Here is a 26,330-nt window from a genome sequence, read left to right on the forward strand (position 1 = left end):
AGCAATATATATATTTAATTGATTATATTTATGCACGTAATGAAAGAATGATGTTTTTAGTTAAAATTTCAGGAGAGCTATTTGGGTTCATTTATTTTGCGGACTCTTAAATTTGGTAAGCAGTTAATTTATCAGAGAAATTTCCCGAAGCAGGAGAATACAACAAAAAACAACAAATACAACAAAATGTAATACTTTATCATAAAACGAGAGCAACGTAACATTTTCTTAATATTCCGTATGTGTTTAGTGTTATGCTATTATACATACCTTAACATCTCTTATAGAACAACGGTAAATGCCCTTAGCAGTCAGAATTTTTTAAAAATAAGATTTTTATTCTCCTAAAGTGATCACTAGCGAATGAAAGATAAAGTCGCTGAACACTGGTAGTTCGACACTGATAGTTAAAATCACGACGAAAGGGCTGGCTGCATAGGCTTTACCATGTGAAACTTAGATACAAGCCCTCCACGAAGGCATTCATATCCTTAGGCATTCATATATATTATCTCGTATGTCTATTTCTAGTGGCCTACCATAATTCTAGAATTCAGTGTTAATTTCCTACAGCTACAGTTATAACTCCCCATTTTATTGTCAAAATATATGACTTATCTCATTCTATTTTACTACCAAAAATTTTCACCAGTGTCTCAGAAAATCTATTAAAAAAAGGTTTGTGAATGAATGCTATTTTATCTTAAGAACGTTTCAAAGCAAGAAGGTTTTATGTTTATTTCGCTTTATCTCAAAAAAGGATACATCTCTTGACAAAAATATTATTGAAAGACGGATACTTCTTAAAATTTTGTCGTTTTTTGGTACTTTGTAGGGTTTATATTTATTTTAACTAACATTTATTTTAAGTTTAAACTATCTTTCCTGTCAAGCCTTACTTTCCCCTGGAACTGCCAATGCCAGAATATGTAAATTTGAGTAGAACGCGCAAGCATTCAAATTATCAGCGGAAGTAGTATGATTTAAATAGAAGGAAACAAGTTCGGTGAGAGAGAGTTATTCTTACTTCGCGAGCGCGGAGGTAGAAATCGAGAATTAAAGAACCCCGCGTTGCGGCCTATGTGCTTGGCGGGAAGTAGTTGCAATTGTTCCAGTGAGCTTCAAGTCTGCTGAATTAGCTGCGGCTTTTGTAAAACGCGGTGAGTTAGTTATTTTAGAGAGCCTCGTAGTTAGAATATTGTCTTTATTTTCTTTTCAGGTTATTATTTTTATTTTGACTGCCTAGTTGGCACAGTTTGTAAGCGTCAAGAGGACGCAATTGTAATTTAGTACGTTGAATAAAAAGGGACTTAAACCCTTTATAAGACTCTGTGGTTTATACAAGCTTTCACAGTCACCTCTTGGTTGCGTGCTAGTTAGAGGCGCGCAACGTTATAACTTAAAGTTCAATAACTGAGGTTATCAAAGGGCAAACTGTTGCAAATTATTGATGAATTTCCAAGCTTAATTCCAAGCTCCTTTTTTCCCTAGTTTCTTTTTCCTATTTCATTCAAAAGCGCATTTTCCAGAAGAAATTAAAGCAGCATTGTTATCAAAACGCATATAGTATTTAAACGCTGTTTTAAATAGGGGAAAGAAGCTACATTTTCAATAAACATTTTTGAAGACGCCACTCATATAACTCTACTTACACCACTCGTATAAAATACTAAGAACTTCACAGCCATGCTTTGAGACTGACAACTAAAAGGATTCAGAAATATGCAGAAAGTATCTAATTTAATAGCTTTTAAGAGAAGATTTGTCATTCATGGATGAACTGAGGAACAGATATTCTGAGAGTGCATTGAAACTCGAGGAGAGCCGACAGTTTATTTTTATCAATTACTAATAATGTATTTTAAAACTGTTGAGTCAATAGTACACTCTATGTAAAAAACAAATATTCTTTTCATTTAACTTTTTCTTACGTTCTCAAGGGTATTACGTTTCTCCACCACGTTTCTGCAAACTTAAATTTTTGGCAAGAAGACGGGAAAAATTATGCTGTGCAATAAACTGGCAATTAAACACTCAATGGAATAGTTGATGAGAAACTTAATTTTTGAGTTTTTTCTTCGAATATATAAATGAAAGTTAAAAGTGGATAATGTTTCCTCCACAGCTGAATGAACTAGTGGAGTAAGACTTAATAGAATACAAACTGAAGGAAATAATCATGCCTCATTAAGACCTCAACGATGTCTCCGGTAAAATAAATTAGTATCTTGAACAGTTCGTATTTAAGATAGGATGATGGGGAACTATCGGGCTATTGACTTCAGATCTACGAACTGGTCCACAAATTTCCTGTTTAACACACTATCGTGTTGGTTACTGAGCGGTGAAAAATAAATGTTTAATGATAATCAGAAATATGACGTTGCTTTCATTTTTGGAAGACCCCTGAAATCACTTTTACGCTAGATTGACTGTCTGCCAGAGTTGTTTTAGCAACCATTTTGTCGATCTTCATTTGGCTTTCATTTTAATGGTATAGAATTTTGTTTGAAAGACGCAATATTATGTTGTAATAGGATGTTTTCGAGTTCTGTGGACGTGTTGCAGCTCTGTACCGTAAAAGGCGCAGAAAGCATTACTCACTTTATTATAGGATTTAGAACCAACCGTCTGTGCATGTCTGTTCATCCAGAGTTGGAAGCAACAGAGCATAAAGATTTTGTAACCACTTCAAAGTAAAAACTGATAAAAGGTATTATCCTGAACAACATTTTTCTGCTAAAGCTGAGCATTCACTTAAGTACACGGTCAAAGTAGTACGGTTTCACACCTGGTATATGAGTCAGGCATTTTTCAAGGCGATCCAAAATGCTGTGGAAAAGTAGATCTTTGCTTGCGAATGAGTAACTGCCTGGTATGGCTAATGAAAAAATTGGCGTCCCAAGCTAAGGCCACCTCTCCACACTGTTACAGATTCATACCATTTACAAGAATTGACATAAGATTAATAATTTTGGAATTCATTTAAAGAGCCATATATGTAGATTACAAATTTTTAGCTGAGACGTGAGCATATTTTTGCATTAATAGCTTTATTTGGTTGTTTGAAAATCTAAGATATGCTTTTTTTTTGTAATGTGAAGACTAGAAAATATTGCTAAGTGATGAAAGATGTCAGATAATACTTTTTCACTCACATTGCTCATTTTTAGGCTATTTTTAATTTAAATTTTAGTTAGGATTAAAATTTACATCATTCCTTTATAAAAAATAAATATCTGTGTATCTCCATTCTTCTGTGATATGATTTTTCAATAATATAACCTAACATGTAACTATTTTTAAATGAGCTTGACGTCTTTAGTCTTGTAATTATATAAAGATTACCAAATACCCAACGACTTGATTGCCAGTTGTTAGAACTGCTCAGAATTCAATTTAAGTATAAGATTCAATTTAAGTGTAAGATTATTAAAAACCTATTTGAAAAGATTAAACAGATTATATGCTTTTGTTTGCACATTTTTAATCCAATTAATTACGTAAGTACTCTGAAAAAGTATTACAAAATATAAAAAAGAAACAATCCAAGTACACTTTTGTCTATTCTATCACATCATTTTCCACCAGATCGTTTCTTTTACCATCAAAACAGTTTATTAATAAGTTCGGTGTGTAAATCTTTGTAATAAAAAATCTTACGTTTGTTTGCACTGTCTTAAGAATTTTTAATCTAATTAAAATGATGGAGCAAATGAGTTTTCATTGTTGGTTTTTGAATTAAGAAGATATACAACATGTTTCTACTCTCATTTTTTTTTTCTATCAATTTTTCTTTCATTATTCTCAATAGCTTATCGAATTCTTTTCGCAGCATAATGTTATTTCATCGCGATAAATAACATTACGCTGAACTTTTACGAACCGATAAATAACATTATGCTGAACTTTTTGAAATATACCGAACTTTTCTAAAAGCTTGAGCAGTGTTTGAATACAAGCTATTTCTTCCGCATCAAAAGGTATTCTTTTATCATTTTTATTGCCAACATTTATAAAGAAATGTGCCTTCACTTATTATTAGACAAGCTAGAAGAATTCTTTATGTGGATGGACGCTCACTAGGTTAGTCTGAAGCTCCTTCGTTTCTCACAGACTGAATGTGATCTGAATTCCAATTGCTATCATCCGAACAGCAACGCCGATTACGTGCATTCATGACTATATCTAAAGAAAGAAACTCCACGACTTTAAGTCAGAGTAGCAAAAACAAAAGAAAGAAAGAGAAATTATTGTATTTGGTAGTTTATGAAGCTCAAATTCTTATATTACATGCTTCTGCATGCTTCTATAGATCACGGTTTTATACCGTTTTCCCACATGAAGTTAAATGGTCAATGAAGAAGAAAAAGTTTACTTCGTCAAAGCGAAGAAAATATTTTTATAAACCATTCTCGTTATTCCTATATTTTATGATACATTTCAGTAAAACCTATCTGCCAATCATCTTCGTATGCTCGTTAAAATGAGAGGTTAACAGAGCTCACACTTTGTTTAGTAGAAGCAGTACATTAGGGCTTCGGGTAATCAATGGTTATCAGTCCAAATTAGCATCTTTACAAAATTATGAATTTCAATTTTAGATCATCTTAAAATGAAATATTTCTTAATGGAAAGTTACAGTTTTGATGCACCTAGGAAACAATGTGCAAAGTGATATAGCCTTTAATGAATTTTTTTAAAGACATATTTAAATTTGTAATTTTTGGAATACTAGCCTGATGAAAATATAATTCCGAAAGGCGTATAGTACCTTTCTCTGAATTACAGCTTTTCACCTGGATTTTGTAATTTACACGTAAATTAAATTAATAAAAGAATGAGCAGAATAAAAACTATAGTTAAAGGGAACTACTATATACTGCATAGTTACTATATAACTATGCAGTATATAACTATATAACTATATAACCATGCAGTTAAATTAAATTAATAAAAGAATGAGCAGAATAAAAACTATAGTTAAAGGGAACTACTATATAACTATGCAGTTACTAGAAATAAGTAAGAACCTGATACGTTATGTATAAGTTTAGCTGCAATTAAGGAAGTAAGGCGTTTTAATAAATATCATATTTTTGCTTTGCTTGTCTTGAAAGCTATGAACAAATAGGAAAAACATAAAGAACAGCTAATAACAAATAAAGTAAGATCTCCATAACGAAAAACTTCATAAAAAGCCATTACTGCACATTTTTAATGTCAATATTATTTTATTTTTTTAATCTCTTGCTATTAATTTTAAAGAACAGGGAGAGACTAAAAGTAAAATTCTTTCAAAATACTCTCGACTCTCGCCTAGAGTCTAACATGGAATTATTGATCTGCTAACTGTTGTACCGTAAGTACGCGTGAGAACGATGTCTTTGTTCCTTGCATTTCTCCCCCACACCTAAAGACGCTTGAGAGAAGAGTCTAGCTGATCTCCAATCGACACAAGTTCCAGCTCGATGAAGAATCGTTGCTTACATTTTTAAGTTTGGAGGGTAAATACAAAAACCAGATCAGTACCGAGAAGTAGCTGAAAATAAAACGTGCCATGGCTAAGATCCGAATGTCCAGATTTGTGACGTGCCAGCTTGATATGCTACCTTTCACACTGCACTATCACATAGGAGGATATTTTAACGCCCAACAAAATTATTAAATCGTAAACTTTATCTTGTTTCGAACGTTCGGAATCGCTAAAATAGCATGTAAGATCTTAAACACCTAATACCAATATGTAAAAACAAAATTAAATGTTCTTAAATTTAATTTTCTAGGGTGATAGCAGACACTTCCATTCTTTTCTATTATTATTCATTAAACCTTTGATTTCTATGGTAATTTAAAATTATATTCAATCAATAAAGCGAATAAGAAAACGTACGTAATACTTCTGGAAATAGATAATAAAATACAAAATGTTAGAGCTTCTGCACTGTCAAAATAATATTCTGAATTTTCTCGATAGATGCTGAGCATGTCAGTCTGGATGTGTCTAGAACAAATACTAGACCCGACTTTACATTGCGTTCCAATGTTGATTGCCAGTGACAAATATTTCCCTGGTTCTGCCTCATTTATTCAGCTCCTGACTTTGGTTCCACCTTCAAACCTTTCAGAGACCAAACCAAAGACATACTAAACGAGCGAAGTTTGAGTGACTGCTTTTAGAGATTTTCTTTACCAAGGCTCACGATGCAAGGAAAATAATAAGAGGAAAACAAAAATTCTTTTCCTTAAGTGGCAACCTAAACGTGGAACATTTTCCTGTTTATTTATAAGTCTCCCCCCTTAGCTGGAACTACTTTAACAATGCCTAAGTTATCGAAGCAGAATTGAGTCATTTAGTGATTTGAAGCCCGTAAGCGCCTTGAAAAGTTCCGTTCGCACGCGATCTATTCTTCCATTGTCCCGTAAATTACTGCTTTTTGCTGCAAGGCGTTCCAATTTCCTAACGGTAATTGCTTACCACACTTTCTTTACTTTTTTATTTTAAAGTACACAATGGAGGCTTGAATATTACTTTAGTGGAATTTTAAGCAAAATATGGAATATAATCTTTACTGTACTTCGAATAACAGCGTTTCAAATCCGCTTGCTTAAAAAGAAGAGACTCCATTGATTACCGATGATTTCTTTGAGATATGGAGGGGATGCTGTAAAGGATTTGCAGTTTGATTGAAATGCTACCTTTCGAGGAAATATTTTTACTCTCTCTTTGATGAAGAAATTTAATTTGAAATCCAGTTGATTTCAGAAAACCTGATACAGTGTTATTAATTTTTATGATAGACATGTTTACGTTTCTGTTTTATATATATATATATATAACAGAAACGTATATGTAGAGAGAGATATATATATGTAGAGAGAGAGAGAGAGAGATTATTTTGTTTCCCATTCTCTCATAATGTATTTTTAACGTATTTAAACAAAATGCACATATCTTTGACAGTAAAAGAGAAATGAAATCAGCAATCTGGTGTAGACCCTCCCTTATCAATAACAGGAAATGGTTTGAAATCATGGGGGATAAACGAATTTTTACCTTTAATTATGGCGTTCCATTAAAAAAAAAACGGAGAATTGTCAAATGACCAATTAAAATTTTGAAACTGAACATAATCCTTATGTTCACATTACCTTACATTTTACATTTTTATTTTTCTTTGTTTTGTATTTTATTTATTCACTTATTTTATTAAATTTCATTTTATTTTATTTTTATTTATTTAGCTATTCATTTTGAACACATAACCCTATAATTTTAGTCAACAAAATGCACAGTAGTCTGCAAGTCACGTTATGTTTTATAACCGCAATAGCAATAAAAATTATTTAATTTATAGCTATAAAATTAGATAATTTTCACTCAGATACGCAAACTGTAATTCTCAAACAGTTGTTGTAATTAAAGTAGTCATTAAAAACTGCGAGGGATGAATTAAGTCCTTGAATAGAAAACTCTGATTTCCACAAACATCGTAAGAATAAACTGATTAAGGTAATATTTTTCAAGTAGTAGATAGCCATAACTAGAATGGTATTATTTTCACAATTCGCATATTACGAATCTTCAGTTTGAATCGATTTATCATAAAATCATATCCATCGATCTATGCGTACATGCGTTTGGGGAAATGAGCGGTTAAAATTATTCTTAAAGAAGTCGTATTACACGATTAAATGACAAAGTTACATTGCATAACGTTGTTCATTCGCTGAAGTATGTCAGCGGCTATAATATATATGAAAAGCATGTCCGCGTACTATTGCATTGGTACATTAAGCGTATGCTAGGAAAATCAAAGTCCATAGAAGTAGATGCCAAGAAAAATTTCAAGAAATAATAAGTCCATCTCTTTAGATCAGTCGGTCACTGTTTTGTAAGGAAAATTTAAAAGAAAGAAAAATTAAGCAGAACTTAAATTTTTTTTTTATGTTTATGTTACGGTGAAACACCGAAATCTGGAGAATGTCGACTTTCACCGGTGAATGTCCACATTCACATAGTCGCTTGGTGTATGTCCGAAATATTTTCCAAATACTCTTATTTCTGACTTACACCGGTCAATGTCGACTTTCACCATGTACTAATGGTGAATGTTGAACATATAACAATATTATATTTTCTTCTCCGTAATTCAGTCGCGAATAAACGCACTTGAGACTTGAAATAAGAACTTAAGAACATGAGAACCTAAAACACACAATACATTCAAAATGAGAAAGGAAAATAATAGAAGTTAAAAACTTAATTATACAATACGTTCTAAACAAAAAAATAAAATAGCAGTAATAAAAAACTTACTGAATTATGTGATTCAAATCTTATTTATTGCAACAACTTAAACTATTATGGCACTTTATGACCTCTCTTTTCGACTTTCACCAGAGCATATCTGTGATTGTCGACATACACCGGTGAGGTCCGAATATACAAGAATGTAGTGAAATATTCCGTCTTTCACCGACGTATTTGGTGAATGTTGATATTCTCTGGTGAAAGTCGACATTCTCCAATTTAGGTCTTTCACGATAACATTTATACAATGAGAAGAAAGCACGGAAGGAAGTATTTTTCATTTTTAAAAGAGGTGTGGGGGAGTGGAAGATGATTTACGAAACCAAATAAATTACACCGCTAAAAATCTAACGGCGCATTCATGCACATCATCCTGTAACTAATACAGACATTTTTCTTCGTTTCTGTCCTCATTTCGAACAATGAGTAACGCTAGCTGTTATAAGTTCTCTTGTCAGCTCGCTGCGTATTTCAAATACATATAAAGCTTTTAAGTACTAATAAACAATGAATTGTAAATAATCCTGTCAACTATTGCAGCTATAACGTGACAACAACTTAAAAGTTTAACTTTGTAGCACAGTATTTTAGTTTTCGTAGATGGATGTGCAGACTGAGAAGAAGATGTTTCGAAACGGAGGGCTTTTTCTATGTTGATATAAGTGAAGCAACATTATGAAATGATGGATCACTAAAAGGATATCCTTCAAAAACTTTTATTGCGTCATTTAACATAAAAGGTGTGCTCATAAAGTAACCGAACACTATCTTATAAATAAGAAAAGTATATCTAACCTTCAAATGAATTTATCTCCTTCAAATGAAATTATATCCTTCAAATGAAATTACCTTCAAATGAAATTATCTTCAAATGAAATTATCTTCAAATGAAATTATCTTCAAATGAAATTATCTTCAAATGAAATTATCTTCAAATGAAATTATATCCTTCAAATGAAATTATCTTCAAATGAAATGACCAGACAAATACGTACAATCATTCCAATATTTATACATTTTTTCCAGTTTCTTAAGGTCATTGAATTAGAGTTTATAGGCTTTCGAATTAACCGTTCGCAAAATACGTGTAACATTTGATTTAATTTCCGAGACGTTTCCAAATATTTGTTCTTTCATGGCATCTATTTTAATCTTCTGTGAAAAGAAAAAAAATCAGGTGGCGAGAAGTCGGAAAGATATGGTGGGTGATTTATCACTGCAGTTGAATTCTTAACAAGGTATTATTACATAGACAATGCTATATGCTAAAGCATCAAAGCGCAAAATATACCATTGCCCAGAATCAAAACGTTTCTTTCTAACTTGCCTTATTCTGTTTCTTAATCTAAAGTGCAGCTCCTTGTAAAAATATTGTTTTTCCAATTGATTTTCAGGGGCAGATTAATGTTAAATAAGTCACTTGTAATAAAAAAATCTGATGTGTACACCACATGACTTCCTTGTACGGAATATTAAATTATACGCATTTTTCTCGCATTTAATTTAAACTAATTGGATTGAATTAAATATATTTCATCGATAGCGCATAAACCACAATAGAATATATGCACTCTTTAAAATTTACTATATTTGTTTACTATAGCGACACTTTGGCGCTAGTTACACATAACAGTGTTGTATTTCGTTCATATTATAACTCATAATGCACAAAATTTATATCATTTGAAGAATTATCTAATCGTTGCCACATGTTCTATTCAAATACTATAATAAATCTAAAACGATATGTGAAAGAAATTAAGTCCCCCCCCCCAAAGAAAAGAAACAGTTTTTCACAGACGATTTAGTATTTCTCATTCAAGTAATTCAGTGTTCATTTCAAGGCAAGGCAAAAATACATAAAAACTAAAAATATCTATATTAAAACTTACGAAGTAAATCTTAAACACTTATTTCCTCGAATAAGTTCCAGAATGGATTAAGCATGATTTAATTCGTAATAACAAAAGAAGGCGTTATCTTTGTTGTTGCGAAGCTTAGTTTCTATAGATTGCCAACAAATTGGCAATTCTGCTGAGTTTCAAATGTAAACAAACGTTGCCGCCATGGCAAAAATAATTCTCAGCAGGCCTTTTCGCTAATCTGAGGCACAAATCTTGCACAATTTTCCCCCATTTTCAGATTTTCAATTAAAATTAACAGCTTTCTTTGCTTATCCCAAACACGTCTGAAAATTGCTGATTCGCATATCAGCTGTTACCAAAGAACGATATTTCTTCCCGTTTTTCTCATTCTTTGGAGTTGAAGAGCACTCTATCCTTTGGTTCATCTTCAACGCTTTTGCTTCCTTCTTTAAAGTGGTTGTACCACTTATGCACTTGTATTCTTAATAACGGCGCATCACTACACGCTGTTCATCCCTAACGTTTCTGTAGCATATTTACTTAATTTGTAAGAAAATTAATGTTATAACGTTGTTCCATTAAAGTAAATTTTGTGTACGATGTCTTCTCAGTAAGCGAAAATGACTCCGACGTTTTGATGGGCAAACAACAAAATAATCTCTTTAAACTGGCTTTAACAAGAACTCACATGCCACTTTTTCTAAACATGTTTTTATTCTTTCACTATTTTATTTTATCGTTTAATTTTTTGTCAGGTTATTTTATAGGCGCATCTTGTATATTCAGCGGTCTTTAAAAGTACGTAAGTATTGCAAGTAAAAAAAAAAAAAAACTGACTTTAAACTACTCTTCCTTTATTGTATTCAAGAATAGAGTTTCTTAATATTTCCAGCGAACAAAAAATCTGAATACTCATTACAAAATTATTTAAGTTATCTATATACGTCCAATTGTATGTTTGTAGAGGTTATATGCGAGCGCATTCCTCTATATTACGTACGCTTACCTATAAGCAAATTTCTATCGGTTTCTTTGCTGTTAAAATGTAATGAACATTTTGATAAAACGTTTCCAGTAGCTTTCCGCAGTCAAAGCATGTTATTTCTAAAGCACTGTCTATTTTTTATCCCAATACCATACTGCATTAACTGTTCAATCTGACAGTTCTGGATCGATCTAACCTTCCTCTATCATTTGAAATCAAGTTATTTCAACTTCAGGCAACGTTACTTTGTCTGTTAAGAACTTTCCCGCCTTAAATAAAGGTCTGCTAAACCTACCTTCTGCCATATGAGGAGTAATAATATGTTGTCATTGGGAAGTTTGCTTGCCTTAGTAAGTAACTTCGCTTTCCTGTTTCTAACTCTCGTATTTTGAGAAATGGAAACTTGATAAATGAATGGCCCAGTAAAATATGGATTGTAACAGGGAGAACAAAAGTATCCCCTGTCAACGAGTATCTAATCACAAATCTAACAGCTTATTCCCTCGATTGATCATTTCGCTTCAAATCCTTCCATTATTATATTTGATTATTACCTCAAGTTCAAAAAGAGGGTGAGAATTTAAAACGAATATTCTCTTAATTTTTTTTTTTTTTTTATTAACGTGAAATTCGGAAATGTGTTTTTATATATTCACGTATTTATTGCTGATATACAGTTTGAAATAATTCCATTGAATTTTAATGTCTTTTACTTGGAATTTTAGAGAGCACATTTTTGTTTTTGTTTATTACTAGTAACTCTAATTAGTACTGAGCTGAGGCAAAATATCTAATGCATGCGTCTTTACTGACAAAACTTTTATCTAGCAGATTTTTTTAAATAAACCTTCTACTCAATTTATTATGATTATGCTTTTCTTAGTGTGCAATTGAATCACTGCAATAAATGTCTGTTTCAGACATAAGCTCAACAGATAGCTCATACTTGTTCTTTGACTTCTGCTTCAAAACCTCTTCTGTATTACAAGTTGCAGAGACATTAGGATAATTGAAAACCCAAGAGAAGCAAAAAATGAGCAAAGCCTTCGCCGGTAATCGAACCACGTACCTCTGGAATACGCGCACAGCATGCAAACCACCATACCACGAAGGTATGCTAAGAAGGCGGGAGAAATACATTATATTCTCCCCCTTTTAAAGAGAGACTGGGGTTTTAAAGGGGATCCAATTGCCAAATCCTGGGTGGGGAGAATCATCAACCACCATCCTTTTAGTTCGGGCGCTACTGTAGAATCAATAGATTATTTTTGAAATAGGAAGAAGGGAAAAATGAGCAACGCCTTCGCCGGGAATCGGATCACGGTCCTCTGGCATACGCGCCCAGCATGCAAACCATTACACCACAAAGGCACTCTAAGAAGGCGGGAGAAATACCTTATAAAGTTACTAAAGTATTTTTGTGGCAAAATAAAGGTTATTAAACTATGACTAATAAAAAAGATGTATGATTTATTTATGGTTTCAGTAGCTATACATTTGTGTAAATAAGAAGAAATATTTTCAACTCTAGTGTCAGTTTTCCCCTCGTATAAATACCGCTATTTTTAACATTATTTCTTAAGCATATTTCCTCATACGGAGGAAATATTTTCTTTGTTTTTCTTTTGAGTGTAATATAAACAATATGTTCCACAATTTAATAGTCGTTGAGAGGTTAAAATCACTGGTTGGTTGTAGTTTCATCTATTATTGATTTTCGAAATTGAAATTAATTTCATGAGCTTTCTTATGGTTTGTCCCACATGGAAAATGGCATCGAACTGCAGACAGCAGCAAAAGCTTACTAAACCGTGAGCATTGTAATATTATATAAAGCTGCGTTATACGTATGGAATCTTCCATAAATATAATCTTCTAAAAATTGATAGGCCTCGCTTATTTTCATTTTAATAAATTACCTACTCAGTACGACATTATGTTTCTCGAGTTCGTTCGGATTCTAATGTGGAAATATTTTGAGTAATTTACTGCTTAATATTCAAAAAAACCTTTGCAAATGATGCTTTTGTTACTGACAAACACACAGAATTGAAACAACGTAAACTCAGTTAGACTCAAGTAAATAGTTTAATTTAACTTGTAGAGATATTAGAATTTTTTGGAAGCAAGAGAGATGAAAAATTTAGCAACGCCTTCGCCGGGATTCGAACCGCGGACTTCTGGAATACCGGCCCAATGTGCAGAACCACTACACCACGAAGGCACGCTAAGAAGGAAGGAGAAATGCCTTATAAACTATAAATGAATTGAAATCGAATGCAAAGTATATTTAAAATGAAACATACTTCTGTTATATTTAATTCAAGCAAAATAGCTTTCAACTTTGTGTTCCTTCTAGAAAGTTCATGTACTCTTTTCGAAATAAGGTATAAAAGAAAAATATCACCAATAAATGAGAGTTTGAATTTGCCGCATTTTCAAGAAATTTCAGGAACTTTCATACAGCAAATATATGTCACTGAGCTAATGCTGATAAAGTAGCTGCCTATACTTAAAGTATTAAAATATTATCTAAGTTACGTACGCTTAGTGATTTTAATTAATTTGCTATCAGAATAAACAGCACCTGTAATAAGAGGAAGGTTTAAGAGCTTAGGATTTAGTTTATTAAAAGACCCCACCCCCCAAAAAAGGGGCGTATCGTTCCTTATTTTTTCCCTCTCTTTTCAACTTAAAAAAAAAAAAAAAAATGTGAAAGTTTCCTAATATGTCTCTTTCTTTTATAAATTCCTTTTCCTTCAGGTCACATACTGTCTTGCGAATATTGGCTACTGTTTAGAAAATAAGAAAAGTATCATTGTGCTAGTTCATATAAAAATTTAATAGGGTATTAGATACCTTAATATATTCCTATGTGTAAGCACATACTTCTTAAAATGAAGTCCAATGCACTGCAATAAACTTTCCGAGTTGTAGTATTAAATAACAGTAGGACACAGAAATAAGATTTTCCTAAGTAGTGTTGAAAAGAGGTTCTACAAAGCAGGTACCATTAATGGACCACTACCTCGCTGAAATTGTTTCCAGGATATACATATAAAGATATCTATTCTAGTGCTAAATTTAGTACGTATCAATAAAACATGAAAATTCGGTGATTAAAAAGTAAGAAATATTTTAAAAGCATGTAATTAAATTATTGAATTCGATACATAAACATAACGCTTGAAAATTATTTTTTGAAATGTATGATACTAATAATTTACAATATAGCTAGGAAGAAAAAGGGCATTTTAATTTTTGCAACCATAAAAATATTTCATTTTATCATATTTTTTAATTAGTAAGAAAATCTTTTTCTTTTTATCTAAAGCAGCTAGACTTTTATCTAAAGCAGCAGCGTCTGAGAAAAATGGTAAAGTTACTGGTTATGGTAGTTCGCCCCGGGGTCATACTGTAAGGATCTTAAGTTTTACTAACGTTTATTTTATTTTAAATCTTTACTATCACTTCTTATTTTCTACTTCCGGCCAGAATTAAAAGCTTTAACTTATTTATGCAAATTTGTCTGGCGAACGCCAAGTACTTAAGTTGTGGCTTTTTGCCAAGCGAGAGAGAGGAAGGAGTTAGTTGAAGCAGGCCGCTTGCCTTAGCAGTTTTACTCGGTTGCTGGTTGCCTTCCAGGCCAGAGGTTTAATCCTCTTAATAATTTTAAACGTATTGTAGTGTTAACAGTTCTCTGTACTACATACGGCTTCCTGTTAATATACGGCCAATCTTCCACGTAGGCCCTTGTTTATTATTCCAAAGTTAAGTTAGAGTTTAGTTAATATTTTTATATTCTTACGTTCAGACCACAAGTGGTTGGTCTCTGTATTCCGAAGTCCGGAAATTATTGTAAAGAGTGAAAAATAAAGGGTTTTGTATACCCTTCCTGTGTATCTTGTCTACTTCCCACATTTATTGAACATAGCTTTAGTAAGCTCTCTGTTCCGAGTCAGGTTCTTGAATGTTCCCCAAGCAAGTAAGGAGAAACACTGAACCTGATAATACCCCGGGAAACGGGATAGCTGCATGAGAGTTTCGAGGAGTTTCCTCATGTGTACCAGCCAGTTTCCTTAAAAAACTCTCCACAGAGGCACCCCTTCCCATTGGCAGATAGCTCTTGAGTTGCTTTACCTTAATCAGTGTTAACCGCACCTGGTTTGTTTCAAATTATATATGTTTGTGTACTCTTTTATTCAGAATAAAATTTTTTCAATTCGTTTTTCTTAAGAAAATATCGGAAGAGATTTCCTGGCAATGTTTTGAAAAAAAAATGGCATCCTTATAAAATTGCATATTAATACTTATTTAGCTGAATATTTCTTTGCGTCAATTTATTCTTCGCAGAAGGATATGAGACGGTTTAAAAAAAATTTTCCATTCCTATTTTAAATTTTTTTTTTTATCAAATATTATGAAATTTCTGCCTCTGGAAAACGAGCTTAACCAATACATAATGTCTTTCCATGTGAAAGTTTAATTTCAGATCCCGGAAATATAAAGTTTATTCTGCAGGAATTTTCGCAGAAGGTTTAATAGACTATAAGCAAATCCATTGCGTGTTATTGATGATCATACTTTTCAATAGGCTGGGATTAAATAATGCTTTTTTTCCCTCTTAATTCCTAGGAAGCGTAAGTGAAACAAAATAAAAAAAAATTAATCAAGATAAAATAAAACTGTTCTTATCTTTTTACTGTTTACAGACTACAATAATGAGATGTTGAGTTGAAAAATTAAAAAATTATATACTGATCCAAAAAAAGTATAGTTATTTTTCTACTATTATTTTTTTTCTACTTCTGTCAAATAAGTATTTTTAAAACCTTTGGAACAAAGAAGTCTAAGAGGCTAACTTAAACATATTCAGCATTAAATAAAGTTTCTGAAGTCTCAGTTTCAGGAGTATTTTTTTATCTATTCCGCCAAATGAAAGAATTCAATACGGCTTTTTGTATCCAAGGTTGAGAGTTTCGAACTAAATGGAATTAATTGTTTATGAAGCAGCGAAGCATCTGTTGAACATAGAAAGCAAAAGTAGAATATTCGACACAAATTTAAACCTTTCAGGTGTGGTTAGGGGGATTTAATTCGTAGGAAAATGCACATTTTCTTGGAAAATTAATCCAGGTGGCATTGTTTTCTGTTATTTTTTTTAATACTTTTTTTAATCCCTATCCCAAAAGGAAGCTTAGGTTACTTTTTAACAAACAAGTTTACAAATTGACGGCCATTTTCTATCATTTTAAAGCTGGTAACCTTCGAGATTAGCGACATAAAAATACTACAAGTTATTGTTCATTTTTAGGTGGGGGTACCAAATTGAAAAAAAAGAAAAAAAAAAAAAAAGAAAAAGAAAAAAAACAAAGACATATTATCCATGCTGTTAATAGGGACCCAGAGCCTGTTACACAGAACTACCGTAGATGCCACATATTCTGCTAATTTGAAATTTCATGTTTAAGAAATCAGTGGAATTCTATATTATTAGTTATAATATAGTATATTATTAGTTATAATATATTATTAGTGTAATTATTAAGTGTAACAATTAAGACAAAAGCAGATTTTGACGTTTTTAAAATAAAACTAAATAGGGGATGTTAAATATAGTACAGCTACTACACAGCTAAAATGCAACAAACCTACACTGTATTTGATTGCTTATTAGTTATCCTATTTTATTATTTGGTCCTACTTGTTGTTTATTTATTTTTAGTTTACTTATTGTTTATTTATTTTTAGTTAGTATTTACAAATTTAGAAGTTTTGTCATTGGTTATAATTCTATTTTATTTGGTTAGTTATCATCCATCTTCATTACTGCAACAAATAGCTTCTTCATTCATTTTGATATTTTGATAGATCAGATCATTGCACATTAATCTGATAATTCGTCAATTTATAAATATATCGTATAAGTGGTATTTTTTGTCATAACATTTTTGCATTGTAGAAAAATCATAAATATATTTTTTTCGATATGGGATATTTTAAAGGAGCTAATGCCACCCAACCAGAATAGTGGTTATTGACGCTGACCACCGTACCGAAAGACCCGGGTTCAAATCCATGAGAAGGCATGGGTGTTTATAAATGTATATCACCTCTATGCTGCTCAAGCTCTTGCCAACGACAAGCACAATCTTACACTCCTTGCCACGATGACTTACGTTGACTTGTTCTGATATTACTGACAGACAGGTGAGATAAGCCACAACGACGAAGGCGACAATAGAGATTTATTTTTTCTGAAATCAGAAAATAATCAGTTGAAACTAAGTGAAAGATTACTTAAAGTTTAAGAATGCAGTAAAATTTTTGTTGAATACGACAATATTATAGGTTATAAATTAAAAATAATAAAATTTTATGCACTGCAACTTTCAGAGGATATCTTAAAATTAAATTAATAGTTACCTAGCTTTCATACAACTAAAGCCAATATATCAAAGGCTAAAAAGACGAGGTGATAAAATATGAGTCCCGGTTTACCATTCGTTGAGAAAAAGTTTGCAAAAATTTTGATCACATGAATAGAACAGGGACAGGTAGACACTAGCTCTCATTTTCCACTTGCTCTTTGCGCAGATATGAAGCCTTTAACATCCTATACTCAAATTTGAATCTTCTAAACTGAGTTGAGGTGAAGTAAGAGGAATGACAGGAATAACTAAAAAAAAATCTGAAAGGTTTCAGATTTTAAATTACAATTAAAGAGGCGTTTTTTTAACATTTTGTGTGTCACCTTTATTTATTAAATATCATGTTCTTTGCACTTCAACTATAAATTTCAGTTCAGTGCCAATGTCGCAAAATAATTTTAAAATGAACGTATCTTTAGAATTTCCGATACATAGTTCCGCGCCCGCTGGAGATAAAAAGTTTTTTTTTTTTTTTTCGTAGAGTGTTGCCATTGCTCGCTTTGAAATCCTTGAGTTTGCTAATAAAAAATTCGTTAAAGTTTTACAAAATATGAAATCGACAATAAAAAAAATCCAAATTTCAAATTTGGATTTTCAGATACCCATATTTGCAGTAGGATTACGTCATTCAAAATTGGATGGCTCTATGTACCGTTGTTTTATCACAGTGCGAGAAATATACATACATTTATGCAGATTTTTCATTATTTAATTTCTTTAAATATAATGCAGGACTCTAACATTTGGTGGCAACAGTTTGAAAAAGGAAACGGAGATTTATAGTGATTCAACGCAAAATCGCAAAACGAAAATAATAGTTCCTCAGGGACAAAGCCCCCTTTGGACTAAAAAAAACTGGTAAGAAAACTAAAACTCTACACAATAGCCTAATAACATTTACATCTTCATCAGTTTGCCCAAAGTTGTCTAAATTTATTCAGAATTTGTAAAACTGAAAAGAGCTTTTCTTGAAAATACTTTATTATCATTACAGAAGGTACGATAAGAATGAACTTAGAAGATAAATTACCCTTCCCCCCCCCCAAAAAAAATTCTTTATGATAGAGCAAAAAGTCCATGCGAAGGCTAAAGTTTGAGGAAGTAACGAATGTATCCAGAAATTGCGTTACCCATTTCGTTTCAGCTATCCCTACAGATTTGCAAGTAATCGAAATAATACGACGCGAATGAAGTCTAACAATCACATAGCAACTTTACGCCTGCAGGAATTGACGTTGCAGCGATGATTAATATGCGCTTTAGAGGCATTTAATTAATCAACGGTTTAGAAGTACTTGCTAATTCAAGATATGTATAATTTCGCTAAAATTATGTCCTTTATGCATTGCAAATCAGGGAAAATTGCATGAAAATTTTGACGACATCTCGCTTTAACAGATGCAAATATTCATTACGAGGCACATGGAAATGTCAATTGCTGCTAAATAATGTATTCTAAAATAGGAGCGGAAGGATGTTTGACCTACGTTTAAAAATCTATTCCCAGTAGCAAAACAAGATAGTTTATTCAATATACTGTATGAAGCTATTAGACGTACACGTCGGGAAAAAAAAAATAAGAAAAAGTGGGACAGTTCTACATCTCCCGTTCTAGTGGGCGGATTGACGAAATTCAACTTTTTTCATGTCTCGAAAGCGTGACTTAGGATATGTATCAGGTTTATAGATATCATTGCTCTAATTTAGGTACCTTGACACAAAATCGGATATTTTCTGAAGTGACATGCCTTTCTTTTTTTTTTTCAATATTTCCATTCTACGACTCCAATTTTGCCAAACTGTTAAATTTCGTAAAAATCGCACGAGTAGCTTTTAAAAAATTAACACTCAAAATTTTAGCTCCTCAGTATTAATTGAATTTGATATATATTTATTAATCTCTCTTTTTTATTAATATTATTTGATTCTTCTTTTCATATTTCGAAATTTAGGTTCATTCCAAATAAAATTCGTCCAATTTTTATGATTTATTTTAAAAATTTGTATTTTGAAATAATTTTATTAGTTTTTTGAAAACCATTTTGAATTTTAACCTATAAAATGTTTACCATCATATTAAAGTAGATGTATTTCTAAGCATACCTGCAAAAAATGCACTGCCACTTTAAATTGCCTCTCTATCAATATTTAATATGAAAAAGAATATATTAAAATATTATAAATTCTGAAAAGTAATCTTATAAATTATTTCAGATATCTAAAACAAAAGTAAGCAAACTTTAATTTTGCATAACAATTATGTTTCAAAGTATGTTAAAAAATTTGGTTTCCATGCTTTATAGACTTTTATTCAAAATTTTGAAATTACACTAAACGCATTTTATTTAATTCATGATACATGAAAAAAAGTGCATGAAATTTGACATTCATAATCACGTTCCGCTGCTCGTGCCTAAAGTATTACGATATAAAAAGCTAGCTATTTTACTGCTGTTGTGATTTTGAGTGCAATAAAAATATTAATTTTATTTACATAAAACATGTAATGAAGAAAAGATAATTTGCATGCATAATAATGAGTAACATGTCATCGAAGTGCTACACTTTATGCTCAATAGGAGAATAACGTTCGCGCCAACCCTTTCATGCCTGAGCTCTTGTTCACGTACTATAATTTAGCAGAAAGAATAAAGTAGTTCCATGGGAGAAGATGAGAATGAAATTGTATAGCAGTAAAAAGCAATCAAACTACACTGTAAACAATTTCCGATATTTATAAGCTTAGTTGTCCATTATCAATCATATTAAGGTTTCGAGTGGCTAGAATCCGAGCATTGAGACACTTTCTTCCAAAGTATAAATTATGGGCAATTATGGTAATAGAAAAATAAGCGACCAGCCTCCACGAGAGATCAGTCTTCTTATTAAGACGGAGTAATCGTCCTATTTCACGTTGAAACTAACAATTCTGGATTCATTTAAGATCGTGTTAGCCTGCAAAGTACACAAGCCAGTTGCCATATTTCAAACGCGACTAACAGGTGAACTTAGATACCGCCCTTTTTTACGCCCTCTACTGTATGACAAAGGAAAGAATTCATGATCCAGGCCATCATCGCGCGAAGTACAGAAGCCGAAATGAATGAGAAGCGGCCCCCACATCGAGCGTGGCCTCTGGCGTAGACCGCCGCAATTAACCTTCGCCATACCTGTACTGCCTAGGGGTCGTGCATAAAACTAATCATGACGATCAGAGATCGCAAGAATCCAATTCAACAAGGCAGCCAGAAGTTACAAGTTTTTGATAAAATAGTAAATTTGTTTCAGTTCATCTGTCGATGTTGCTTCATACGAGCATTAAAATAATATTTCTGATTTTATGCAAACTTAAGATTCCTTGCTGATTGTGAGAAACTATGACAAAATATATTTATAAAGGACAGGTGTGTAAAAGTGTAGATACCTCTACCTGATTTTAGCATCCATCATCTGTCACATAGGGGTTGGCCCCTTTATGCTAGACACTCATTATGTAAATAAGGTTGTAGTTTGTTTTTCTGATTAATTTAATAAAGGTACTAGAGGAAAAAAAAAGTAAAGACATTTTATGCAAAACTACTTCACCTGCATTAAAGGTAGCCACATTCATGAAAGTATGCCATTTCGCATAACGGCCTCGAAAGCTATCTATCTACCGATGCTTCCATATGCTACAGCTAGTTAAGGTCGATGCTTGACTGTGCTGTCATTTCGCATTGGCTACAGCAAACAAAAGTAATTTTGCATGTTGAATCCATCTGCGAATGTGATTCAAGCATTGCAATAATTATTTTATATTTAAATGTACTGTGAGCTAAAGCTCAAAACATTTTAGCCTTCAGAATAAGAAATTACAACAATATAAAAGAAGGAAAAAGAAATCCTTTGTCAGGTTTTATTTTTAGCGCTGCGAATGTGATTAGACAGCGAGTTTGTGCATTCCGTCACATGTAGTATACCTTTCGCAAGAAATTTAACCTATTAATTTACTCAGCGAAAGTAATTTGCATGAAAAAATAGAATGGAGGAAAATATCTCTAATTATATCTTTGTATTATGCTGCTCAATTTTTATGAATGAAAAGAAAATATTTTTTTTATTCCTTAGCATAAATAATGAACGCAATAGTATGCATGAAAAAAATGAATTAGGTTTTAAAAAGACCTTAATGTACTTATACTTGTTCTTGTTATTTTAATGAGACTTCACTTCATTCTTCTTTAGTGTCATTTGTGCATTAGATAGTTCCCGTTTCACAGCGAATTAATTTTTTTCATCGACTATAATGACTCCAATGAATATACGAGTATTATGCTCTTATATTCCAGAATTCAACAGACGCATTATATCTTCAGTCTTCTTATATTTTGCTTGTCCTGTTTTGAGGTGAACAAATGAAAATTAATGGTTATTTTAATACCTAAAATAATTTCCTTACAGCTACACGAAGTAAATATTAGACAAACATGTGATACATTTAATTATTTTCTTCCTTCCTAAAAATAATAGCACTTTGCTCGTAAAAAATCCCAGGGATAATCCTTAAAAGGTATCTGATAAAGCAATCTTTTTAATTCTATTGTTATGCATTATCATATTAACATAAAAGAAAATGATCTTTTAGACACTTTTGGCTCCCCAAGATGAGTTTGGTTGCCTGATAAGAAAACTAAATGTGCTTGATAACTAAGGGATAAAAAATGAACCAATTTATTATTCAAGCATGAAAAGAGAAAGAGGTATTCTCTACAATAATTTAAAGAAATATGCTTAAAAAATAAACTGGTTTCAGAATATTCTTATGAACTCTTCATTAACTATTTTATATAAGGTAGTTAAAAGTTTTATTAGTTAAAAATGATTACATATTAACAAAATTTATGAATTAATTTATAAATGATATTCATAGTAAAGATCTGGCGCTGTTGTTTATTTCTAACTACTTTTAATTTATGATGTTGTAGGTAGTAATAATAAATGAATATTTGAAGAAGCTTGTTTTCATGCTTAACAGCTGTTAATATTAAAGTTTCAGCTCTATTTTTAAATCGTTCTTTATGGGTGAAAATATGTTGACTTAGATTTAAATTCCGAGTCAGGTGAAGAATTTTCAGTCAAAGAAACATTTTTTTAATCCAATTAAAGAAATAGACATATCGATTACGTTAAATAGAAAATTTGGCAGAACTAAACATGTTGATTAAGTTTCAGGAATGGAGAGCCCTGTTGACGCAAAATTAAAACATCTGGAAATCTGTAATTAATTTTTAAAATTTCGCTAAAATCAGATTTCTCTTCAAAAATATTTTGTACGTCGACTAATTGCTCTAAACAGAATCAATACTCCTCATAGGGCGTTCATCTGTGCAAAAGCCTATGTGAAAGAAATGCAGCCTTCTGTAAAAGACCGTATAATAGTCAGCCATCATAATGCAAAGTTCGCATTATGATGGCTTTTCCTCATCGCATTTTCGTGGTTTTCCTCATGTAACGTGAATACGATCCAGTTTCTCGCCTTTACAAAAGTATCCATTCTCTTAGGTAGATACCACTTCCATGTGCTTTGCCATTTCCAAATAACCTAACCAAACTATGATTCCACTTACAATTTTTACCTTTATCGTAGCACAGGAGTGCTGTGGACTTAAACCATGGTGAAGACCTTGTATTACCTGACGCTCATAAAATGCCAAATATGGCGATGAGAATCGGAAAATTACTTTGTTAAGCCACACCGTCTCCAAAGGAATTTCTGAAATTAGCAAATACAAGTTCAAGTAACTTAATGCTATAGCAAATTCAAATTTACAACACAATGGACGAAACAACTGATATTTCAGAAACAGCTTAGCGTTAGTTTATGTCCGTTTCATTTATAAAGAAAACATCAATGAAGCATTGTTATTTTATTGTCCTTTAGAAAATATACATATATAAGCCGTGCTCTTAATAGACATTTATTGTCAAATCTCTGCAAAGACATGGAATTCGGATACGAAAATTAATATACCCCAAAATAAGATGATTGTCAAAAGAGTGAAGTTTAAGAGCATTATTTTATAAAAGGATATCATTACATTTTTAAACGAATAAAAATATGATCATGTTACTGATTATTAAAATGACTTAAGTGTAACAAAGCTATGCAGATATTTTGAGAAACTAAATGATCTCAAATTGTCTCATCAAAGAAAAACTAGCATTATATTTACTTCGAATGACAAAATTGAAGGTTTGGTTAAAAGGATAAATATTTAGAAAAATAGAACGGAAAATGGTTCCCCCTAAATACCTTCGACTATCGACAACTTTTAACTAAATATATATATATATATATAATAGCAAAAGTATAGACCACGTAAAACCCCTAAAACACAGTTTTGGAAATATTTCACATCAAAATTTGATTTTAATATGTTATCTTGGATTCGAAAACCTTATTTGATTGATATTAATGAGATTAATCACCTGCCCCAAGACGAATTTGTTGTGCTTTCGAGTAACTGAAACTTAAAACTTTAGTTTCCACGAAAATTATTGACTCAATTTTGGATAGGAACTAGAACTGAATTTCCCATAGTTTCTTAAATGACATTAAATGTGCTTCTGCCATGCAGCCCCACATACTTACTTGAATTATGAATTGACGTTTTCAGCTTTAGCACTTATTAAATCCAAACATAAATGCTAAAACTTCAACGCTGAAAATTACTGAAGATATCGTAAGTCCAGCAGTGTCAAATAGTGCATCAAGTTATACAGTAAAAAACAAGCACATCTGTCTTATTAAAACGCGATTTTCTCATTCATTTTTGTATTTTACTTGGACCAATACTAAAACTACTTCTTTTCATGTGTATACTGCTTAGAATGCTTGGAAAGAAATAAATAATTTATGAGAAAAAATGTAAATATTTATTTTTATAGCTTTATTTCGTATTTTATATCTGGGCTGATTAAAATGTCTAGATGATAAAAAGGGGTCATGAACGATCTATCTTTATCTCTTGCACTCTGACATCTTGATATGCCTAGGTTGATAACTTTTATTCTGAGCAAAAGATCTTGCTATTTTAGAATTTTAATGAAATCTGTAACAGTGCTGCGCATGATATATAAAAGTTTGACACATTATATATATTTTTTTTAATCAAACCTTTTAAATGTAAAATATAAGTTTAATGTACGTAGCAGCGACTCTGAAATAAATGATTTTTTATCATAAGAAAATGAATATGACGACGCTGGTAAGAAAGAAAGCATGAAAATGTGCCAGAGCCTGTTCTGTCGATGGCGAAAAGAAAGAAAGTGTGAAAGTGTGCCAGTGCCTGTTCTGTTGATGGTGAAAAGAAAGAAAGCATGAAAGTTTGCCAGTGCATATTCTGCCGATGGCAAAAAGAAAGAAAGCGTAAAAGTGTGCCAGTACCTGTTCTGTCGACAGCGAAAAGAAAGAAAGCATGAAAGTGTTCTATGATACAATATATTGTGACGCATTTGCTTCAAACTTTTTAAAGCAATTTTAATGTTGGATATCAGTGTCATTTTGCGCAACTCTTTATTTGGAAAACAAAAAAATTAACGTGCAAAATCAAATCTTAACTTTAAATAGAATTTCATATAAATTTATGTTTTGTCTAAAATAAAAAATAATTCGCTGGTTCCGTTTACAAGTTCAATTTTTATTTACTTTGTTCAATGAAGATATGGGAAATTAAATAAAAAAAATTGAGAAGGTTTACGAGAAAATTACAGGAGATTCTTAAGAAGATGAACCGTGAAACAGAAAATTTACTTTGAAATGAGTGGAAACAGAAAATTCAATTTTGTTATGTTAGAGAAATCGAAGGCTAAATATACTCGTAATCACATCTTGAGTTTTTGAGTTTCTGTTACTCTAAACGATATCACGCTCAACACCCACAACAAGTATTAATTGTGTCATATATTTCACGTAGAAGTTAAATGCATTACCCATTATATACGTAATTTTCTAACAAGCTTAAAATTTTCATGTTGGTTAACACAATAATTTTAGACTCCTAACCTGCAAATTCCCGTAGGATTCGAGTAAAATATTTTCACCAATGTATTCAGTTGCAGTTAATTAGTAAGTGCTAGAAAATATTTTCTCTTAGTATTTCAACGCAATAAGGTGTGGTTTATGAGATTATGGAAAGCTTCGAGGGTTATCTGCCTAAGGGCTGGGATGTATGTCGAATGTGGAAGTGCGTTGTCGTGCCAAAATACGGCGTTGCTTTCAACAACTACTTCCACAATGTGATTGGGAATCGTTTGCGGAAAAAATAACTACAACTTGTGTGGAAGCTAAAATAGCTGAAGGTTTGTCTTCGACGTCGAATGAGTTGATCATCACAATCAGAAATCACCCTGCGTACGCCAAACGCAATATGACAGATGTGAGTACCTTCTTTTGCTCATTGCTGAACGCAAAGTCCGATCCTTAATTCGAAAGCTATTTATAAAAAAAAATGTGCCTTGTACAATAAGCCGATCAACTTATTTGATACGTTGTTCATTGATAGGCTCGACGGGGTTTTTTCTTATATCAGCTGTAGAAAATTCAAATCTACATCGTAACTTTGATCATTTCACAATGGTCTTCATTTAGACCAATATTGCAGCATTTTCAACAAAAGTATCTACGTGTTGCAATTTTAGATTTACATAGTGTATAAATGGTGTTTTCGAAAACAATCTGCTATATTAGTAAGAAA

The 26,330-nt window shown here is 31.8% G+C and overlaps 1 protein-coding gene and 1 long non-coding RNA gene across 11 annotated transcripts in view; one reads left to right on the plus strand and one right to left on the minus strand.

The window, feature by feature from the left end:
- LOC118185825 (uncharacterized) overlaps nucleotides 1-8,538 on the minus strand; it is a 149,809-nt gene extending 141,271 nt beyond the window's left edge. For all 8 annotated transcript variants that reach the window (XR_015038399.1, XR_015038400.1, XR_015038403.1 and 5 more), the window contains exon 1: nucleotides 8,321-8,538. This is a non-coding gene — a long non-coding RNA (uncharacterized LOC118185825). The remainder of the gene's footprint in view (nucleotides 1-8,320) is intronic.
- Nucleotides 1-26,330, plus strand: part of LOC118184298 (protein O-mannosyl-transferase TMTC2-like) — a 797,990-nt gene that overhangs the window by 430,799 nt on the left and 340,861 nt on the right. The window lies entirely within an intron of this gene.

Source organism: Stegodyphus dumicola, chromosome X1 (genome assembly GCF_044657685.1).
Source record: "Stegodyphus dumicola isolate Sdum_Otavi_A_Nest chromosome X1, ASM4465768v1".
In the NCBI taxonomy this organism is placed as follows: Eukaryota; Metazoa; Arthropoda; class Arachnida; order Araneae; family Eresidae; genus Stegodyphus; species Stegodyphus dumicola.